At 56.6% G+C, this 22,243-nt stretch overlaps 1 protein-coding gene across 2 annotated transcripts in view; it reads left to right on the forward strand.

Annotated features, from left to right (window-relative positions):
* Positions 1-6,837: 6,837 nt before the first annotated feature.
* CALN1 (calneuron 1) overlaps positions 6,838-22,243 on the forward strand; it is a 149,936-nt gene continuing 134,530 nt past the window's right edge. The window contains exon 1 of one of the 2 annotated variants that reach the window (XM_039562909.1): positions 6,838-7,324. The gene's annotated coding sequence lies outside the window, so the exon portion shown is untranslated. Of the gene's footprint in view, positions 7,325-9,385; positions 9,610-22,243 lie in introns of those variants that run through there. The other variant, XM_039562910.1, reaches the window with a different exon arrangement.

Below are 22,243 nucleotides of genomic sequence, written 5' to 3' on the forward strand. Positions count from 1 at the left end.
CGATCCCGCAGCGTCGGCTGGGGACAGGGGGACAGAGGGACGGGGGGACAGAGGGACGGGGGGACAGAGGGATGGAGGGGATGGAGTGACAGAGGGGACAGAGGGGACAGAGGGGACAGATGGACATGGGGACAGGGGGCCTGAGGGGACAGAGGGGACAGAGGGGACAGAGGCACAAAGGGACAGGGGGACGGAGGGACAGGGGCACGGAAGGACAGACATTCCCAGCTGCCAACACCGAGGCCATTCAGGTGTTCTCATTTCAAGCGCCGCCTCGCAGCTGCGCTCGGAGGGGCGGGCAGGGCCCGTGGGTGCCCCCGGGCAGGGACACAAGCGGGCAGCTCGGAACGGAGCTTTGCGCTGCGGGGAGCGAGGGAGCCGCGCTTCAAGGAGCGCTTCAGTGCCTGCGCCGAGCCCTCGGGGCCGCGGGCACCGCAGCGGAGCGGGAGCTGCTCCCAAGCCACGCCGGGCTGCGGCTCTGGAAACGCCACCAGCGAGGGTTTGTGGGGCAGGAAGGAGCCCGAGGGCACAGCCCCCTCTGCCACGGCCCCAGCGCTCCAAAATCCACCCAAAATCAGAGCAGAGGGAAGCACGGAGGGGCTGGAATGTGATTGAAACCCACCCTGGTTGTCAGGATGTTACGGAATCACAGAATCCCAGAATGGTTTGGGTTGGAAGCCCACCCAGTGCCACCCCTGCCATGGGCAGGGACACCTCCCACTGTCCCAGCCTGGCCTTGGCCACTGCCAGGGATCCAGGGGCAGCCCCAGCTGCTCTGGGCACCCTGTGCCAGGGCCTGCCCACCCTCCCAGGGAACAATTCCTTCCCAAGATCCCATCCAGCCCTGCCCTCTGGCACTGGGAAGTCATTGCCCCCTGTCCTGTCCCTCCAGCCCTTTCCAAAATCTCTCTCCATCTCCTTTTTGGCTCCTTTAGGTCCTGCAAGGCCACAGTGAGGTCACCCCAAAGCTTCTCCTCTCCAGGTGAACAATCCCAGCTCTCCCAGCCTCTCCTCCCAGCAGAGCTGCTCCATCCCTCGGATCACCCTGGAGCCTCCTCTGGGCTCCTCCAGCAGCTCCAGCTCCTCCCTGGGCTGGGCCAGGGCTGGGGCAGCTCTGCAGGTGGGGTCTCACCTGAGCACAGGGGCACAGGGACACAATCCCAGTCCCTTTCCTGCTGCCCACGCTGGGATCAGCCCAGGATTTGGGGTTTCTGGGCTGTTTCCGGTGCCCACGGATCGCTGTTTTCCTTCCCTTATGATCTGGGAGCCAAACTCTCTCCTCCCCTCTGGGGACACTCGCCCAGCCAGGGCGGGGCGCTGGGGCCGGGTCCCTGTGCTGGGGGAGGATCCCATTCCCGGACAAGCACCTGAGCCCGGCACCAGCCCCTTTCCTTGGCTCTTGGTGGGCTGCAAAGCCTGGACATGCCAAGAAAATAAGGCAACTTCTTCCCAAGTCCCTTTGGGGTGTGATTTATCTCAGATGGAGAGGGCAGTGCCTGGCTCAGGGACTGAGCTTCCATCGTGCTGAGGGTTCCCATGGTCCAGCTCAGAGCTGGGTCTGTCCCGCGCTGCCAGGGCCACCCAGCAGGACTGGTGGCCCCAGGACAGGGCTCCTGGAGCTGGGCATGGACTGGTCTGGCCACACTGCATGGAGAACTGGTGGTGGCACACATTAAAACCACACCCGGGGGGATGTGGCTGCTGAGCCTTGTAATAAAGTCTGGCTCGCTCCATCCTAAATGTGGGCTCTGTGTCCTCCTGAAAGGGCAAAACAGAACAAAGTGACCCCAGGAGCCTGAAAAATGCATCAGGAATCCCTCAGGAACAGGGAACAGGGCAGGGTGGGCTCTTTGCTGAGGCTCTCCTTGGTTCCCCTCCTGCCTGGTTTGAGGGATGAAGGGTCGGGGCTGGCAGGTGGGAATTGCTGGGATGGAGGAGCCCTGCAATGCAGCCAGGCCTGCAGGTGTGGGGTGGGGAGGGCACGTCAGGGGCACAGCAGACTGCAGGGACAAAACCTTGGGGAGTTTTAGTTGGATGTTTCCCGGATTTGAGGCACTTTGGAATTTTCCAGCTGTGTCTGACTCAGTTGAAGGCAAGAAAAAAACACTCGAAGAGCTCTGTGAGCAGCAGAGCCTACAGCTCATGGAGCTGCTTTCCATGGAGTTATGGCCTTCAGATCCTCACCCAGCACTCCCAGCTCCTTCCCTCACCCCCCACCAGCCTGGCAGGAAAACCTTCCTTGGGGAAAGGGCTGTCCAGCCCTGGCACAGCTGCCCAGGGCAGTGGCGAGTCCCCGTGCCCAGAAAGGGTTTGAAATCCATGTGGCTGTGGCACCTGGGGACATGGTCAGTGGTGGCCTTGGCAGTGCTGGGGGTGGCTGGACTCGATGGTCTCAGAGGGCTCTTCCAGCCCCCCTGAACCTGTGGCTTTCGGGATTGAAGCCCCGAGTCTGGGCTGGGCTGGGCAGTGACATTGGCTCTGCAGTGACAGAGCTGACTTTGTCTCTCCCTCTCACAAAGTTTATTTTGGGCTGGAGGAGCAGATCCTCGGGACCTCTGCTCCAGGATGGAGTGGAGCTGGAGTCGGGCAATCTGTGCAGAAGGGAGTGGCGTGGGCAGGGCAGGGATTCATTCGTGACCTTGGCTTTTCCCGAGGCTGAGGTGGGAGCAGCACGGAGCAGCAGCAGCTGTTAAAGCTGTCAGCTCCCGGCTCCCTAATCCTTCCTTTCCACTTGTGTCTTGCACAAAATATCACCCACCAACTGTGGAAACAAAAAAATCCCTCTTTTTTTCATATCTGGAACACAGATCCTGCTTTTTATTTGTCATTATCATACCCCCTTACAGCACACCTGGTGAAGATTAGTTTGATGCTGACTTTTGCCTTTCAGACACAGGTGAAGTTGGGTTTTTTTGCCAGATTTGCAACTTTTGAAGGGGTGTCTCCTTGGAGAACAACCTGGCATTGAGCAGGGTCAAGATCAAGCTGAAGCCTGTCCTGGGCTGGGCAGGATCAAGGAAGGCAGAAGCCTTTGATGGGGAAAAGCCACATCCATGTGGCAAGAATGCAGTTTAATTCACAAATCTGGGAAAAAATAGTAATTTGTGATTATCAGCTCCCCCGTGTTCAACCAGTTCTTTGTTTGCCTCCAAATTCCTTTTGAAGTTCCCCAAAACAATCCCCCTGTGACTCTTGGTGCAAGCAAACAAGGGTTTCAAAGCTTTGCCTTTGCATTCAGGAGCCCAACCCCCTGCCCACAGGTCTGCAGCGTGCTCCATTCCCTCTGCTTTTTATCTTTATTAAAGGGCTGTAATTTGGGTGATTAATTGCGAATGCAGCCGGCAATTTCCTCTGCCTGACACAATTTTGCACTTGGAGAGGCCACTGTCTGCCCAGAGCAGATCCTGGGAGTCCTGCTCTGTGTGGCACGGAAGGTTTATCATGGAAACCCCTCTGGGCATCGGGAATTCTTTAATTCCATCAGCTGGAGGCTCGAGCCTGCAGGGCTGAGCAGTGAAACCCTCTGGTCTCTGCTGCGGGAACTCGGAGCGAGGGAGGCAGCAAGGGGCTCTTCTAACCCCCAAAGCAGAGCAAGCGAGGCGGTCTGGCCTCCAAAAAACCTGATGGAGAGAGACAAGGTGCATCCTGACACACCAAAACCTGCAGGAACGGCAAAAGGGCTGAGGAAGGACAAAGTTAACACTCCTGGGCTCAAGAGTGGAACATTGAGCTCTCCTGTGAGCTCAGGCTGTTCCTGGCTTTCCAAGCAGTCTCATGGCTTGTGCTGGAAAAGGAATGGAGCAGCACCATGATGTGGGTTTTGGACGAGATCCCGCCCAGCTCTGCCCCTGAGGGATGGGTTTGTGCCACCCCCCTGCCCAGGTCGGGTGTGATGTCCCTGTCCTGGGGCCCTTCCCAGCCCTCTCGAGTGCCCCAGACCCCAGGCCTGGGGAAGGGTGGTTGAGCTGCTGCAAACAAGAGGTGCCTCCTGCAGGACCAGCAGAGTCTGGGGGCTCTGGGTGAGGCAGGTGGAGCCAGGGGCTGAGCCAGTCTCTGGTTCAGCCCCTCTCACCTCGAGTGCCCTTCCCTCGGTGCTTTTTGGGTGTCTCTGTCTCTCCATCCCATCTGCACAAACCTGCTGTTTCCATGAGAAACAATCCTTGGGCACCCTGAGGGACAATCAAATCAGTGGTGCCACTTCCATCAGGAAAGCAAAGCCCAGCAGGAGTGAAATGAGCTCCCGCAGCACCGAGGCAGCAATGCTGCAGCCCAGGCAGCCCAGCTGGCCCCGTGCTCGTGCAAACAGCCCCTCCTGCCTGGGGCTGAACATCTGCCCAGCTGCAAACCCTGTGGGGGACCTGGCCCGAGGAGACAGCCCTGCATGGGGTCACCTGCAGCGCTCAGGGGGAGGACAAGTGCAAGATTCAGGGTCTGCGGAAAAGGACACGCGAGCAAACCGAACGGCACATTAGAGGTGTGTGATGAACCCAGCCCTGGAGCTGTGGCAAACCAGGGGGCTGAGCTCATGGCACAAGGAAGATTCCGCTTTGTTGTGGCCGTGGATCCAGCTCATTCTAAAGGAAAGGGAAAAGTGAATATTTGCAGTCAAAAAGCCCCAAATGCCACGATGCCAGGGTGGCATCAAGCTGAGGTTTGAGCTCACTGCACAAGGAACACCTCCTGTGTTCTGTCCGTGGATCAGCTCATTCTAAAGGGAAAAAACAAATACATCACAGTCAAAAGCCCAAAATGCCACAATTCCAGGGTGGCATCGTGAGGTTCATTTGCCCCGCACCACAGACTTCCAGGCTGGCAGAGCAGAAGGAGTAAATGCAGGGCTCATTTCAGAAACACAAGGAGTCAGCTGAAAACACAAACAAGGCTGAGGCTCTTCCCAAAGTGGAACAGCTCAGCCTCTCCAGCCTGGCCAACTGCAAGCCTGAGCCTGACTGTGTTTGATCTGGGAATCAGATTTAGCCCACACCATCCCAGTGAAAAATATCACACGTGGTCTGCACTTCAGGCTATGTTCCAATATCTGAAGGAAGGGATCTTTTAATTGAAAACCTTAATGTTTCTCGTTATATTTAAAATTAGAGCAGAACGGCAATAAAATTGGTCATGGGATTGAGACAAGTTTTAAGGGAGGGAAAGAAATTTATTCTTCATTTTTTACATCGAGGCATCCGTTAAAAGCTTGGGCACATTTGATTACGTCAATGCAAGGATTAATAATTAAAGGAACAACAACCACATGCCTTGGAGAGACACACGAGATGGCAGCAGCTCGGGCTGGAGCCCCTGAGGACACCCTGGTTTTGCTGGAACCTCACCCCTGCCTGCTGCCCCTCAGTATTTAGGGAAGCACTTTCCCACGAGGCTCTGCCAGGCGATGCCTTTCCCAGGAATTTTCAGCTGGTGCCTAAACTCAGGCAAATGGTACCAAGGCTTGGTATCGGATTGATTTTGAAGGAAGCCTGTGCTGTTCCCACAGGTTCTGAGGGGTTCAGAGAGAAGTGTTTGGGGTGACACCTCCGGCCCCCAGCAGGAGCCCTGGCAGATGGTGATGGTGGTGCTCCACCAAACCCCACAGCCCCAAGTCAGCGTCACCCGGGACTGGTGGGGAAGGAGGCTCCAAAGCCGCTTCCTCTCCGTGCCCGGAGCCAGATGGATGTCCGCGGGCTGTGCCTGTGAGATGGAGCCATTCCTCTCTGAGTGTGGCCCCCAGCCAAGCAGAATCCTTGGATTTTGCTCTGCGGATCCGTCCGGCAGCTCCAGGGCTGGGAGCGTCTTCCCGGGCACTGAAGGCAGCTCCAAGCCTTGGATTGAAGGACAGAGCCTCTGACTCCAGTGCGCTTTTTCAAACCAGGCCCAAATTGTGCTTCCCCTCCCTCCCCATCCTTCCTCCCTCCATGGTGGGAATCTTCTCGTTCATTAATAACCTGCTAATTATCCCAGCAGCTTGGAGCTGGGCTGCAGCATGGAATTAGAACCAGCTTTTCCTTTTGGCACCACCCCTGGTGTAATTAATAAGGCGAGAGGAAGCCAGAACATGCGGGTCAGCGCGGAGAGCACGGCACGGATTGATTGGACACCCAGAGCGGGATGCTCCGAGCCGGCCTCGGGGAGGGAGGGCGGCATTTTGGGGTCAAACCGGGCAAAAGAAGAAGATGAAGAAGAAGAAGAAGGATGTGCTACTTGTTTCATTTGGTTTTCCTCACTCGAGCTCAATATCTGGGCCAAGGAGGAAACCCTGCTCTTCATCCCCTTCCCCTTTTTGGGAAGGCTGGATGGAAGGCTGACACCGTGTGCTGGCCATCCCTGCCCTGCCAAGCAGCCCGAGGGGCTCTGTTGCAGACGGGTGCTTTCATGGAGATCTGGAGAGCGACTGGATCTGGAGAGGGACCTGGAGCTGAATGAAGGAGGGATCAGCGTCACTCGCACGCCGCCAGCGCCAGGTTGTCTCCCCGCTGACTTGGCACCAGCAAGGGGCCTCCAAATCCAAATGGAATTGCTTCCCTGCTCACGGGATGCAGGCAGGAGGCCGAGGACCCCGTCTTGCAGAGCTGGGCTGGGGTGACGCAGCCTTTCCCCTTCCCCTTTCCACCACCCTGGGGTAATGCAGCCCTTCCCCGCCACCCTGGGGTGACACAGCCCTTCCCTTTCCCCTTTCCACCACCCTGGGGTGACGCAGCCCTTCCCTTTCCCCTTCCCCACTGCCCTGGGTGACGCAGCCCTTCCCAACAACCCCGCTCCACCCAGGGCTGGCACTGTGAGGGCGACGCCTTTGGGCACTGCCACAGGACAGAGGGACATGATCCTCCTCCTCCAGACTCTTCAGAGCATTGGTAGAGCACAAACTTTGCTCCGTGCACCCTCAAGAGCGCTCGGGCTGCCCTTGCCCGCCCCGCTGCCTGTGGGATCCCCTCTCGCCACCCACCGTGCCTGGAGGGAGCCGTGATTTCCAGTTTGTCGCTGCTGCCACCGCAGCCCCCGGTGCTGCCGGATCGGGCCCCGCGGGCTGCCAGGATGCCCCCGACGGGCGGCAGGAGGCTGCTGGCGCTGGCAGGCCGGCGGCAGCGCGGCGCTCCGGGGGCAGCAAGCAGTGCCAAATTGGGGTTCTAGCCCTTTAAATCCGATCCGGTACTGCAAAAAAAGGACGAGCGAGCAGGAGAGAGCCTTCAGACTCTTTTAATTAAAGCTTGTACCAATTCTGTATTCCCAAGTCACGGCAGCGCCCGCGCTTCCCCAGGACACCTCGGGCTCTCTCTCCGGCAGGCGGCATGGACGGGGACAGCGGCGCAGCGGGCACCGGCGGCAGGAGGTACGCACGGAGGGGACGGGGCTGCGGGCACGGCTTTCCCCTCTCCTGGCTGGCAGCTGGAAGCATCCCCCTGCTTTTTCCCGTGTGTTTTGCTGTACCAGGGAGAAAGTCTAACGCGTCGCTGTGGCTCACGCGGGGCCGGGGCAGGAGGAACCCAACCCAACCCTCCCCTCCCACCACGCACCTGGGGCCGGGGCTGCTGTCCTGCCACCTCCGCTCGCTTCCCTCTCCCCTCTTCCCTTTTAAATAATTGAGTGCATGACCCTGAGTTGTGGCTTTTTTCCCGTCGCTGCTTAAACCCCAGAGCTGCCGCTCGGCAGAAGATAAGTTGGGATGCCTGGCCCATAAATCACGGCAGAAGTTGGTCCCCGCCGCGCTGCCGCCGCTCGGCTCCTCGCCGTCCCCGGTCTCCCCCAGGTTAGGGGAGTTTTGCCACATCCTTCCATGCGCATTGCACTCGCAATGCAGCGCAGTTCTGGAGAGCCTCGGGGAGCGAATCCCGGGTTATTGGGAACGACAGCGTCGTTTGCACGCCGGAGCCTCCTCTCCCCAGCACTGTCACCCACCCCAGCCCCAGCCGGGCTGACAAATCGCCCTTCAGCAGCAGCCCTGTGCCCAGAGAACATTTAACTGTGAACTGCCCCGCTCAGCCGGTGATTTTCCTCTCCCCCTCTCCTCCTTAGCCGAGTGATCTCTCTGTTTATACCTCCACGCAACGTGGCTTTTCCCTTAAATTATGGATTGTCGTTCCTTCGTCGCCGTCTCAGGCGGGTGCATCCTTAAGGTGCCCTGACCTGAATGAGAGCCCGCCTGGCTCTCTGCAGCCGGGTCCCAGGTGAGGCTGCGTCCCTGGGAGCCTCTCTCCTGCCTGGATCCCGGAGGCTGTGCCAGCAAACATTCATCCTGGTGCCTATCGGAGGTTAATAACACTTTTGACAAATAGCAGCCTCCTCGAGGCTTGAAATAGGATTGTAAAAGCAGCCACTAATCTCCTTGAGAAGTGCTCGATGGTGGCCACCTCTCAGGAAATCAGGAGAGGAGCTGTTTATGTTCTGCGTGTTGAGGCGTTAGCACAGCAAAAAAATCCCGCTTTTCTTAATCCACCGGGAAAACTCTGCCTCGCCTTCATCTGCCAGGGCAAAGGGCTTGGGGAGGGAATCCTGTGAACTCAGCACGACCCAAAGCCCACAGGACTGCGGGGCTGCACAACCGCATCAGGAAAATGGGGGTTTTTCTCCTCACCAGTGGTGTCTGCCATAAACGAGGGAGAGACGGGACGGGGAAGTTGGGAGTGAGCAGGGAGAGCGGAGCCGTGGGTCGGAGAATGAGCGCCTGAGCAGGAGCACCTGCAGGGATCAGGTGGTTTGTGGGCAGCAAAACACTTTGCCTTGAGCAGTTGAAGGATTGAAACTCGGGGAGGAGGAGGCACGGAGCCTGCACGGAGAAGCAGAGGGGCCCGGACAGAGGGAAACCCACGGCACAGCTCCGTGCTGAGCTCACGGAGCGCGGGGCTGCGCAGGCAGAGGGATGCTGGCACCCCAGGGCTTTGGGGCTGTTGGTTTTCCCTGCTTTCCTCAGCAGTTCCCGTGCCCATGGTAGTGCTTTAGCCATCTGTGACTTCGGTGACATCAGGCAGGAGCTTGTCCCTTGTGACCGGGAGGTGGGATAATGGCTCCATTGTTCCCAGCTCCAAGGGAAGAAAATGACCTGGCAAGGAAACCTGAAAGTGCCTGAAAGTTAAAAAACCCTGTTCCCGTGGTCTGAGCGGGGTTGCAGGCAAACTCTCCTCGGGCGAGGCCCCTGGAACCTGTTCCCTCCATCCTGCAGAGCTGGAGAACACACAGCAGGGTTTGCAAACCACCAAAAAACACGAGCAGGGTGTTGAAAGATGAACAAAATGTGCGTCTTTTTTCAGCAAAGCAGCTCAAGCACACAGAGAGGGTGGGGAGTAATTATTTATAGTGCCATCAGCAGAAATAGTAGAATGAAATGAAGGGCTGAAAAGTTTTGCTGACTCTCAGGGAATGCATCCTGGCACGGACGGATCATTCCTGGGCCCAGCCCTTCACATCTCCAGCGCTCCCAAGAGCAGCCTGGAGACACAGCAGAGCCTGGGATCCAGGGAGAGCGGCTGGGAGCTGATCCCAGCGGGAGGATGGAGCTTCCATGGCAGCTCGCACCTCCTCCCTGAGCCTCCTGTGCTGCCCGAGGCCGGATTTGCGTCCCGCTGGATGCCTGAGCAGGGAAGGAGCAGCGCTCTGCGAGGGGAAGGGCTGGGTGCCCAGGTTTGGCTTTTGCATTTCATTCTGGGAACGCTGAGATTAAGAAGGGGGGCGAGGGGCTGTTTCTGAGATCAGCAGTCGGTGTGAGCCGGTGCTTTGTGCAGTTCAGCTCGGAGGGCTGGGCTCCAGGCGCTCTTGAAGCCCGGTGACAAAAGGCCTTGGCAGGATTGGCAGGCACGGTCAGGGAATCGCTCACCTGGAATCCCTCACTCCCATTAAAGGTGACCTGCACCAGGGCTTCTTTTCTAAAGGGAATCGCTGCATTTGAGCTCCTCTTTGTGGGGATGAAAAGGCCTCTTTGGCATTTTCCCCCCTCTTTCTTCCCCCAGGAATGGCGGGCAGTGCCAAGCTTGTCCCTCCCCACGCGGGCAGGTGTTGGAGGTGAGCCCTGAGGCTGGTGCAGGTGGGGAAGGGTGGATTTGAACCCTGATTGAGCAGCAGGCCCTGAGCGAGTGTGGCAGAGTCCCCAGCGTTCCCCAGGAACGTGGGACAGGTTCTGAGCAGTCCCAGAGCCCTTTCCTTCCCCAGGCTCCGTGACAGCGCCACGAGGGACCATCCCCAGGTGGGCACAAAGGCTGAGTTTAGAGGTGCCACCAGGCCATTTGCTCCAGCTTGCCCTGCCTGTCCATCCCCAACCAGTGAGATTTTCCTGCTCCAAACAAGAGCTGAATTTCTGAGGAAGAGGCAGAAAAATAATTCTATTTTTATTTCAGGCAATAACCTTTCCTACTTCCTTGACTCTGTAGAGTGGAAAGAGCCCGGGCACACAAGGCAGAGCTCTCATTTCTGCTTCCCCTTTGCCAGTCACCTTTAAACAAAAGGAACCCAGCGGGGTGTCTGGAGCAGGAAGGGACCAAGATGGATCTGACGGAGATAAAACCTAAATTTACTACTCTGAGCTGCTTGAATCTAATACAATCTTCTATTTAGAGCGAGGGATGTTTGTCAAGCCCATTCTCCATCTCTGGCAGGGTATTGCAGTTGGAATTAGTCTGATGAATTAAAAGCAGTCCACTGAAGTCTGAAATGGTAAAAACGCAGCGTGTGGACGGGAGCGCGCGGGTGCTGAGGGCACCGTGGGAGGGACAGACAGCAGCACGGGGGTGCCCAGGGCTGGGGGGTGGCAGAGTCACGGCCAGGGGACAGCAGGAGGCAGACATGGATCTGGAGGGATGGGTCTGGACCTGCAGGGATGGGTCATCCTGGTCATGGTCATCTCTTGTGGTCACCTGGGTGGTTTGGCTGGGCTCAGGTGGCCTTTCTGAGGAGGTTCCTCCACCTCATGCCATGCTCTTGTCTCCTTTGGTGGTTTTATCCATTTTTGCCCTCCTTCAGGATATGTTTTAGCCATTCCAACAGAAGCCACTCTCAGGGCGTTATTTGAAACCCCCATTTGCATGGCAGGAGGTGAGAGGCTGCCCAGACAATGCAAACCTTGTGTTCTATGGTCACCCAGGGACTGCCAGGAATCGATGTCTGCTGGAGGCTGGTGTTTAAACAGAGCTAAACCAAATCGTGTCGGAAGCCCTGGGTATCCTTGAGAGCAGACTTTCAAGAAAGTCATGTACAGATGTTGCCCAGTTTGATGCAGGTTTCACCCTTTAAATCCTCCTGTGCTCAGGAACTGACAGACTCTGCTCCTGGCTCCAGCCAAAGCCTGGGCTCCAGGCTGAGAAGTGCCCAAGTGCTTTGGGAGCCTCAGGCACTGTTTCAGAGGGGATTAATAAACCCTCAGGAGCTGCCGATGCTTCACTGGGAGCTGGCGGGAGGCCCCTGCTGACTTTGGAAAGGTTTCTCCTGGAGGCTCCACTGCAGGAGCAAAGGCAGGAAGGGGCTGGCACCCCCAGAGCTGAAATGAAAGAAGAACCTACTCAGAGTGTGGTTTTATTTTTGCTCCCTCATAAATCCATTGTGGCACAGCAGCCTCTGGAGCTGGGAAGGGATTAACTCCGGAAGAGTAAAGGTCTCCCAGGGGTTAAGCACGAGAAAGCTGCTGGTTCTTAAGAACAAGGAGCTGCCATGGAGCTGGAGCTGTCGCGGAGGAATCACTGGAATCAGCGGCCCGGCGGCCCTGGGAGTGTTTGTGTTGTGCAATGATCTGCAGCCCCCCTGGCACCTGGGCTGGCTCCAGGCCTGGGGCTGTGCAGGAGGAGACAGCAGGGGACTGTCCCAGAATCCCAGAATCCCAAGCTGGGCCAGGCTGGAAGGGACCCCAGAGGGTCCCTGGTGCCACCTCCCTGCTCAGGCAGGGCCATCCCAGAGCACAGGGCCAAGATTGTGCCCAGAGGGCTCTGCAATATCCCCGCTGAGGGAGACTCCAGCCCCTCCCTGGGCAGCCCTGTTCAGGGGCTGGGCCCTGCCCAGGGCAGCAGTTCTGCCTCCTGTGCAGGGCAATTGCTGGGCTCAGGCCCTGGCCCGTGCTCTGGTGCGCCTGCCGGGCCCCGGAGCAGAGCCTGGGCCCTGCCCTGGGCCCTCCCTGCAGCCAGGGACAAGCCAGGCTGAGGGCCCCTCTCAGCTGGGGCTCCTCTCGAGGCCTGAGCAGCCCCGGGCTCCCCTCCAGCCCTGTCCTGGGCACGGAGATGCTCCAGGCCCCTCCTCATCCTCACCAGCCGGGCGCCGGCCCCGCTCCAGGGAGCTCCCTGGCCCTGCTGTGCTGAGGAGCCAGAGCTGGACACGGCACTCCAGAGGTGCCCCTGGGGCTGGGCAGAGGGGCAGGATCCCTCCCTGACCCTCTGGCAATTTGTCAGCATGGGCAGGGATCGATTCCCAGCTGGTGGCTCCTGGGAAGGGCAAAGTTCCTGTGTTGGTGATGGACACGAGGTTGTTGTGACGTGTGACTGCCACACGAGTTGACTGCTGTCAGTGGAGCTGTGACAGTGCCAAGCAGCCTCTGTCGGATGGCACTGTCCCTTGGCACCTCGGTCCATGCAGAGCTGTGTTGTTTGGTGAGTTCCTCTCAATGAGTTCGCATGCAAAATCCCATTTTCTGAAACAAAAGGTGCCTATCCCAGAGCTGTTGTAATGCAAATAGCACCAGTGGGATTAATCCCAACCCATCCTGGCCTCAAAGAAAAATCCAGAGAAAAGCCTGGTGGGGCAGGACCCTGTTCAGCTGCAGCCTGGCACAGCAGGAGCCCCACTGCTCCCACCCCACAGAGCCTGCAGCTGTTCCGAGTTCCTGATGAATACTCAGCAGGAAAGGAGATCCAGGCAGTTTGGATAATCCAGAGAAACGAGCTGGAAGAGCAGATGGATTCTTTTCTCAATTAGGTTGTACCATGGACTGAAGGTGCAGTTTTGTCCTGTGACCCGATTGAGGCATCAGTGCTCTCTTTGGGATATTTGGTAAATACCCTATTCCCTCCTGGAATGGGAGCTCTGAAAGATCGGGGCTTTCTCTGGGGTGCAGGAAGGAGATGGATCTGTGGAAAATGCTGTCCCTGCTCTTTCCAGCCCAGCTGAATTGGCTGAGAGGGTGGATGATGAGGTGATGAGGGCTTATTCCTGATTTGGCACAAAAGGCAGTGGGGGCTCCACCTGGGGCCTCCTTTAGTGCTTGAGAAAACTGCTGGAGCTCTGGAGAGGCTGGGAGCAGCCAGAGGCTTCAGGAAACCTTGGGCAGCCCTGCTGGTCCCTTTGGGAGCACTGACCCTCTGTCAGCCCTGTGTCAGCTCCTACAAACCCAGCAGAGCTTGCTCTGGGTCAGGGCTGGCCCTCCACGACTGCTCCAGGGTGCTCCAGGGGTGGGTGCCACTTGCCAAAGCCACTGACGGGGAGTAGTGAAGGTGTCCCTGCCCATGGAGTGAGATGGGCTTCTCCAACCCAAACCAGTCTGGGATTCTGGGATTCCGTGAGAAGCCTTGGCAATCCCGTGATGGTTGTGCAGAGGTGCAGGATGGATGAGAGGAGCTGCTGTGCCCAGGTACATCCATGGACAGGTGGGCACAGGTGGGACCTTGGTCCCCAGCCACAGGCACCGGCCCCGTGGGCATCGTTGTGCTGCTCCTCTGGCTCGGCACCTCTGGAATGCTGAATCTCCAAGGGCCAGGGTGGATTCCTTTGGATTGGCAGTCTGGCCTTTTGGGAGAGGGAAGTGGTGACCATGGGAGCTGCAGGCAGAAGGTGCAGGAAGGGAAGGAGAGGGGGAGGCTGGGGAGGTTCCCTGGGCTCTCCCAGAGATTCCCGAGGAGCTCTGCAGTGGGGCTGTTGTAAGGAAACACAGGGTTCCCCCTGCCCCGTCCTTGTCCTAAGGACTGTCCCCTGTGGGCGCTCCCTTCGTGTGCTCCCACGTGCCTCCGAGAGAAAACCCTAAAACAAGGTTTGTTTATCAAACCAGTGGCAGGCTGGGACAGGGAGCTGTGAGGGGAGAACAGACCTGGCACTGCTGATCCTGAGCCACAGCCCCGGGACAGCAGTGCTGGGAGGGAGAGCATCCTCTGCACCGGTGCTTGTACAGCACAGCGGGCTCTGCTCCACACTCAGAGCCCAGAGCTCCCTCTGGGACCTGCGGCAACCTGAGTCTGCCACAGGGCTCCCTCTTCCCTCCCTACCACCCTCCAGCCACTGCCCAAGGCAAGCTCATGGAAGTCCCTTAAAGATATATATTTTTGGTGATGCCTTGCCTGAGGTTCACCCTGAAGGATTTGAAAGAACAGATTAGCTGAGTTTAAGAGTGTGAATTATGGAGAGAACCTGCTCTGTGCAAAGCACAGGGTCACAGGTGATGGCTCACTGGACTTTTGTGTGACCATTAGTCAAACACTTCATGTCCAAGCTGTGATCCACATGAAATTGCTGGAACATGTCTTGCAGCTCTCAGTGTCCAGCAGCTCCAAGAGGAAGTATTTGCTTCTCGTCCCTGGCAGTGGGAAAAAGCCGTGAAGACTCAGGGCACTGGCATTGGAGCTCCATCCTTGGGACTCTCTCTCAAGTGAGGACAAATTCCCCTCTCCCCTCGTTTCCTGGAGGAGGGCAAGTTCAGCCCATTCCTCCTCCAACTTCCCAGCTCCTCTCCATCCCTGCTGAAAATTTCCTGAGCTGAAGGCTGTCTGCCACTCAATGCATTATTTTATTCCTCTTTTCAGCACCTGATGTCTTCCAGGAAAAATTCAACAACATAATTGGGCACTATTTGCAAAAATACTTCCTCCGCCTTTTTCTTGTTTTGAAGCGATTTCTTGGTAATTTCCTCGGGTCCCTCTTGGGTCTGGTGCTGTGAGAAACAGCAAGTGTTTGTTCTCTATTCCCTTTGCTCCGTGATGCTGAGGATGTGATAAAACTCCGGTTTAATAAGTGTTTCCTACATCCCTTTCAAGCATCTCTTTGCCTGACTGAAGGGCCCAGACTTGTCAGTCTATTTCTGTGCAGAATTCACCCTCTGTCTCTGACCACGCTCCCTTCCCTCCTCTCACCCTTCCTTGTTCTGCTGTCGCCCTTCCCGAGTGCTCGGAGCAAGAATTTATCCACCCTGCAGGTGCACGAGGGAGCCCGGCAGCAGCAGCACAGCTCCAGCTTGTTCTGTTTCTCTGACAGAAACCTCTGGCACTGGATTTCCCCGTGGCTGTGTCCGAAGCAGCCTCCGCAGCCCCAGTGGCCCCTTCCTGGCCAGCAGGGCTGAGCCCAGAGCTCAGCGTTCCGTGGGGGGCCGTGGGGGGTTTCTCCTGTGCAGGATCTGGCACTGGAATTCAGCTCTTTATACCTCAGAGGCTGGGTTTTGTGAGGTCTGTGTGCAGCTGTTGCAGCAGAGGAGGTTTTGCCCATGCTGGCTGATCCCGTGCCATCAGCAGAAGCACTCACACACCTCCGGCCCCCAGGTCCTGATTTTCACAGGGCTCTCTGGGGCTAACGTGGGAAGTTGTTTCCATTGTCAAGGCTGACTGTTGCTCTTGGTTTCTGCCTCCTTTTCCCATCTCCACCAGAACGAAAAGGAATGCGGGCAATTCCCTCCCCCTTCCAGCCGGGCCCCTCTCCCCTGGGCTGCGCTGGGTGCTCACCCATCAGCCACACCCCCCCGAATTCCTTCCCCCGTGCTTCTGACGAGGTTTTGGTGTTACCTCTTCAGCAAGTTGTTGTTCAGACCCCTTTTTGGCCAACCCCACTGTTCCTGTCCGAGTAATTTGTCACATCCAGGGATCTCTTTCCTTCCTGGATCCACTTTCAGCCTTTTAACTCTCCCGCTCTGCTGGGTTGCTGCACAACCTTTTGTCCTTTTACCTCTGGTTGGTTTGGCAGTCTGTGATTACTCCAGGTTTGCAACAGAGAGTTTAAAGCAGTTAATTTAACCTTTTAACTTCTCCTTTTTTACTTCTATTCAAGCAGCTTCTCAATTTTTAATGTGTTATATAATTTTTAATTACATAACAATCAAAATGTTGTGTGTTTGCATATTTATACCTTTATATAATTAATATAATATATGTTTAGCAAAATCCATATTTGAGTCAGGTGTGTATATATATATATATATATATATATGTATGTGGTGTATACATATTTGCAGTAATAGGATGAGTTCTTACATCTTGGATTGGTCCTGGCCATCTCAGAGCCAAGCAGAGCTTGTTTTCTGCTTCCGGAGTTGATGTTTTTCCATCCAAGAGTTCTTTGTTGTTCCCCCAGCCCTGCCAAGGCCAGCACTGCCCCGTGTCCCCAAGTGCCACAGCCCCACGTCTGTTAAAGCCCCCAGGGCTGGGGACTCCAGCAGTGGGGCAGGAGCTGGGATGTGCTGGCTGAAGGCATCTCCCTGCTCCCCTGGAAGGAAGGCCTTGAGCCAGGGATTCTCCCTCCCAGCAGAGTCAGCTCCCAGCTCCCATCGTGTCCTGGCTGGGTTTCCCTCCTGCTGCTGCCTTGCCCTGTGTAAATCATTGGAAATTCACTGAACACGGAGAAAAGCCCCAATTTCCTGCCTGCTTTCCCTGTGGGGTGAGCTGTGTGAGCTCTGCGCTCTGTCCCGGGGATATTCAGGCATTCCCTGTGCCTGGAGCCGCAGCAGCTCCTGATTCCTGAGCCCTGAAGCTCCGGCCCTGCTCTCCGCTGCTCCTGGTCCCTGCCAGACCCCTGGGGCACGGCCCCCTCGTCCCCCCGGAGTGGCTGCAGCCAGAGGGGCTCAGAGCTGCCCTGGCCACCAGGGCCACCTCCTCCTCCTCCCTGGGCAGCTGTGCCGGGGCCTGAGCACCCTTTCCATGGGGAAATTTCCCCAAAATCCACCCTGAGCCTCCCCTGGCCCAGCCTGAGGCCGTTCCCTCTCCTCCTGGCCCTGTTCCCCTGGCAGCAGAGCCCGACCCCCCCGGCTGCCCCCTCCTGTCAGGGACTTGTGCAGAGCCACAAGGTCCCCCCTGAGCCTCCTTTGCTCCAGCCTGAGCCCCTTTCCAGCTCCCTCAGCCGCTCCTGGGGCTCCAGCCCCTTCCCAGCTCCGTTCCCTGCCCTGGACACGCTCCAGCCCCTCAGGGTCTGTGTTGTCCTGAGGAGCCCAGGACTGACCCTGGGGTTTGAGTTTTGGCCCCACCAATGCTGAGTGAAGTCATAATTTAACATCCCCACTCGTTCACTGATGGCAATTTCAAACCCCTTTCATTCTGAAGTCCCTCCTGCAGTGCTGTGACAGTGGCCAAATTAGAGGTGGCAGGACTATTCAGGCAGGCCTAAATTAAGTAATAATTGAAATGTTTGAAGGAAAATGAGAATGGTTGTTGGGGTCAGCCTTAAACATGTTTTGCTAGCAGCTTGCAGAAGAATTCTGATGAAAATTGCAGTGCTCTGTGAGAGATGATTGGCTTTTATTTCAAAGTAAACAAGTAGAACAGGAGAGAAAGGGGAGGACACACAAGAGCACGGTTAATAAGATGTATAATCAAATTAAAACTTTTGCACAGCTATACTGCATGAGGTAAAGCTGCAGAGTTTAAATAGAGAATAGCTTCTGCTTACCAAAACCCCAGAATGTTTGAAAGCACATTGGACTGATTTATACATCCCATTCTTTACGGAGTATTTCTTTAATTTGGGGAAACAAGGCCCCTTTTGATAAGTAATAGCTCAAAGTGCTGCTGGGAAACACCAGCAGCACAGAAAAAGTTATTTTAGAGATCTCAAGAGCTGCCAGCCAAGTCCTGTTTTAGGAAAACATGTGAATTCAAATTCAGTGGCCTCAGTCGGTGGCACAGGGCACACACTGAGCTGAAGAGACCGTGTCTGTTTTCCTTACAGATCCTGACTTTTGCTTTCCTGAGGCAGGAAAACCAGTTCCTGATTTCCACAGGAGCACCAAGGGCTGCTGGAACAGCCCGGGATCATTTCTGTCCCCTGGCATTCAGTGCTCTGGGTTGGGGACAGGGTGGGCATCGGGCACAGGTTGGACCTGATGTTCTTGGAGTTCTGTCCAGCCTCAGGGATTCCATAAATGTGACTCTGCACCACAGGGCCACTTCCAGAGGAGCACTGTGAGATGCCAGGACAGGTGACAAGGTTTTAGGCATTCAACACCTGGATCCCAGTGCTTCCCATGTTTCCAAAGGCTGGGATCAAGCCTTGGTGCTGTCGGAGCCCTGGGGGCAGTGACCCTCTCCTGGGCCCAGTGCCACCAGGGAGGGATTGTCCTGCTCTGCTCTGGGCTGGGGCGGCTTCACCTCAAATATTGGGTGAAGCTTGGGGCACCACAATGAAGGAGAGACATTGATCCATTAGGAGAGACATCGATCCATTAGGAAGCATCCAAAGGAGGCCACGAAGATGGGGAAGGGCCTTGAGGGGAAGAGGAGCAGCTGAGGGCACCTGGTCAGTTCAGTTGGAGCAGAGGAGACTGAAGGGAGACTGATCCCAGCTCCAACTTCCTGGGGAGGGGAACAGGATGGGCAGCTCCCATCACTGCTCTGGGGACAGGGAGCGGCTGGGGCTGGGCCAGGGAGGCCAAGGCTGGGCAGCAGGGAAAGATTCTTCCCCCAGAGTGCTGCCAGAGCTCCAGGAGGGTTTGGACAGCGCTGCCAGGGATGCCCAGGGTGGGGTTGTTGGGGTGTCTGTGCAGGGCCAGGGGCTGGGCTGGGTGATCCCTGGGGGTCCCTTCCCACTGGGGATGTTCCAGGATTCTGTGGTGCCCTGAGTCCCACCCACGCCCTGCCCATGGAGCCCATTTAAGCCCAGCCTTGGGCCTCCAGACCCAGTCTGGGCTGTGGATCAGTGTCCAGCTGGGCTTTTCCCTCTGGCAGCATCTCAGATCTCTCCTGTGCCTTCACTCCCACCCTTCATCCTGGCTGCACCTCCCCTGCAGCTTTGTTTTCATCTGCTCCCCACTGAGCTTTTGGGTGGAGCTTGGATCCAATTTCTCTCCTTTTCCCCAGTGTCACCAGCACTCAGCTCTGCTCACAGAGTTCAGACCCTGCAGGACTCCTTGGGGAGGGTGCCGGTGGCCCCTGTTCCTGTCATTCCCACCATGGAGCAGATCCAGCTCTGTCCCTCCGTGACAAACCCCTCCTGACCCGACATCCCAGCCTGGAATCTCTCCTGCTGGGTAAGCGTCACCATGAGGAGCGGTGACGTGGGCTGGGGTGAGTTTGGCTTTCCAGCTGGAGCCTCCAGGAGCTGCTGCTGCAGCCAGGAGCAGGATGTGGAGATGGGGTTGAAGCGGCTCCTTGGCTGGCTGAGCACACCCGAGCCCTCAGGCTGAAGCCCTGCTGGAGCCTGGAGCTCTCCGAGAGCCCAGAGCTGCCTTGTCCCTCCCTCGGCCGTCAGAGGCTGCAGCTCTGAGTCAGAGCCGCTCTCTGCCACTCCACACTGACGTCCTTGGCACGCCAGCCTGGCCATCCTTACAAACACCTGCTGGAGCCTGGCTCCGGCCCAGACCTGCCGGCTTTGGACCTAAAACCCCATTTCTTTTTGGTTCCTCTGCTCCTGCTTCACTCCTGGCTGGGGCTTTGAGCACAGGAGCCTCCTGCTCCGCACAAACTGGCGCTTCCACCTTCGCGGCAGAGGCATTTCCAGGGATTCGCTGCAGCACACGGCAATTATGTGACGGAAGTTGGGTGAAAGGGAGCAGGAATAATTTGCAAGTTCTGCCAACAAAATCTCGTTCATTTTTGTTGTTGTTTTTCTCCTCCCCATACCTTGGCAAGACTCTTTCCTGTTTTTCTTTCATTCCGTGGCAAATGCACAATAGGAACAGGAGGTCAATCACTCGGAATTGTCAATTTATAATTTTTCTGACGTTGCCAGTTGCTTTTTCTAAAGACAGTGAGCAGTGTGTGAAGCCCTTGTTGGGTAACAGACAGAATTAGATGATTTCTAAATTTCCCAGAGCTTTTAGGTACTCAGCACACTCCTTCCCTCATATCCCATGGCTCTGTATTTGTGCTAATAAATGGAATTGTTTCAGTTTCGGTTAATCTCTAATTGTTTAAGTCCAATTGACCCCAGAACTGCCACCCTGCAGGTTTTGGGAACAGGATATGAAGGCAAAAAATAACAGCTGGAATGGAAGGTTCTGTGGAAGAAGCCCAGGATGTCAAAAATAGTATTTTTGTCCAAATCCTTCCAGCAAAGCTTACAGGATCAAGAAGGAATAAGAAATGATTGTTACAGATCCAGGAGGTCAGAGAAGCATGGCTTGGTGAGCAGGGAAAATATGAAGTGCTGCCTGTAAAAGGGAAAATGAGTGAACCTTCAGGTGGGGGGGAGGAAAAGGCAGCTACAGGGAGGGGGAAAAAGAAAATTTCAGTCAAACTGCGCTGAAGTTGACAGCTCTCTGCCAAAGTAGTCCCTTCTGGTTTGGGTCAGGAAGCAGTTTGGGATCAGCTGAAGCAGCTTGGATTTGGTGAGTTCAGCTTTAGAGGAATTGTTCACTGAATTTTTTTCAAGCAGATCATTTTAGGTTGCATGGGAAGCTCTCCAGTGGGGAGAGTGCGGAGCTGAGCCCATCCCTGGGCTGGGAACAGCTGAGGCAGCAGGGTTGGGAGATTCCTGGATAAAGCCCAGTCCCAGCCTGGCTCCAGGTCGTGTCCGTGCTCCCCTTCCCGGGTTTCCCAGGCACAGTCTGTGTCCTGTGGTTGCACGTGGAAATTGCAATTTGCAGTCCTGAGGCTCAGCTTTGGTGGAGCAGTGGGGCAGGAGCTGGGATGTGCTGGCTGAAGGCATCTCCCTGCTCCCCTGGAAGGAAGGCCTTGAGCCAGGGATTCTCCCTCCCAGCAGAGTCAGCTCCCAGCTCCCATCGTGTCCTGGCTGGGTTTCCCTCCTGCTGCTGCCTTGCCCTGTGTAAATCATTGGAAATTCACTGAACACGGAGAAAAGCCCCAATTTCCTGCCTGCTTTCCCTGTGGGGTGAGCTGTGTGAGCTCTGCGCTCTGTCCCGGGGATATTCAGGCATTCCCTGTGCCTGGAGCCGCAGCAGCTCCTGATTCCTGAGCCCTGAAGCTCCGGCCCTGCTCTCCGCTGCTCCTGGTCCCTGCCAGACCCCTGGGGCACGGCCCCCTCGTCCCCCCGGAGTGGCTGCAGCCAGAGGGGCTCAGAGCTGCCCTGGCCACCAGGGCCACCTCCTCCTCCTCCCTGCAGACACCACCAGGGTCTGGCAACCTTGCCCCTTCTGGGCAGATCTTCCCGGCTTTTATCGGCTGCCAGGAAATGAAGATGCTCTCACCAGTCCCATTGTTTATCAGGTTTGGGGTTTCTGTGCTGGCCTAAAGCCCCAGAGGGATTTGGGACGGAATCAAGATGAGCTTTGGGTTCTGCTGAGACCATCAGAGAGCGAGGAGATCATTTGTATGATCCATTAATGGGTCCTGGATAGGCTGGAGGTGGCCGGGGGGCTTTGCCTGTCCCTTTGCCCTTTGTGAGCTGTGGGCTGTGTCTCAGGAATATCCTGTACACCCCTGAGTGTCCCACCACAGCTTCCCCTTCACCCACTGCCCTGGATCCCACCTGCAATCACTGTCAGGGAGCACTCAAGGCATCGCCCCGGGGCGGAGAGGTGTGCTCATGGCAGTGCCCTTCCCTCCCCACAGGAACAGGGGCACAGAGAACCTTCCCACCCCCTGCCCAGGTGCCAAGGGCCTTCCCTCAGCCTGTTCCTCAAGGGGGAGGGCAGCGCAGGCATTCAGGATTAAATCCTGGCATGGAAGTGCCTGCAAGCCCTGTTGGAAGTGACAGGGTGACCTGGGAATGGAAGTGTTTTGGGATGAAGGGTTCAATGATCCATGGTCTCCCTCCCCTCCTCTCCGCACTTCCCCAGCCCTCTCTCATCTGCGATCCTCTCCACCATCCTCTGCCTCTGCTGGAAAGAAAAACGGGATGGGAAAGGAGAAAGGCCCTGGGGGAAATGTGGGAATGCAGCTGCCCCAGCACCAGTTGCAGCTGCGTTGTTTCTGGTGTGTGAGGAGGAGCTGTGGTGTGAGGGAGCCCTGAGCCTCAGCCAGCCCCGTACCTGCTGCCAGCCCCTGCTGCAGGGGTGAAGTCTGGAGCAGCTGCTCATTTTCATTTTAAGCCGTGGGTTTTGGGCTATTAATAAGCCTGGAAAATAACCACATGTTCCCTGAATTATGTAACAGATGTTAAATTCCCTGAGATGAAGAGGTGTCAGCCTGATGGAAGAAGTGACGTGAGGACCTTTCTCTTTCCTTGGAGCTGGCTTTCTCCTCTTACGAGCAGAACTGATTAC

The sequence above is a fragment of the Corvus cornix genome, chromosome 19 (assembly GCF_000738735.6).
Source record: "Corvus cornix cornix isolate S_Up_H32 chromosome 19, ASM73873v5, whole genome shotgun sequence".
NCBI lineage: Eukaryota > Metazoa > Chordata > Aves > Passeriformes > Corvidae > Corvus > Corvus cornix.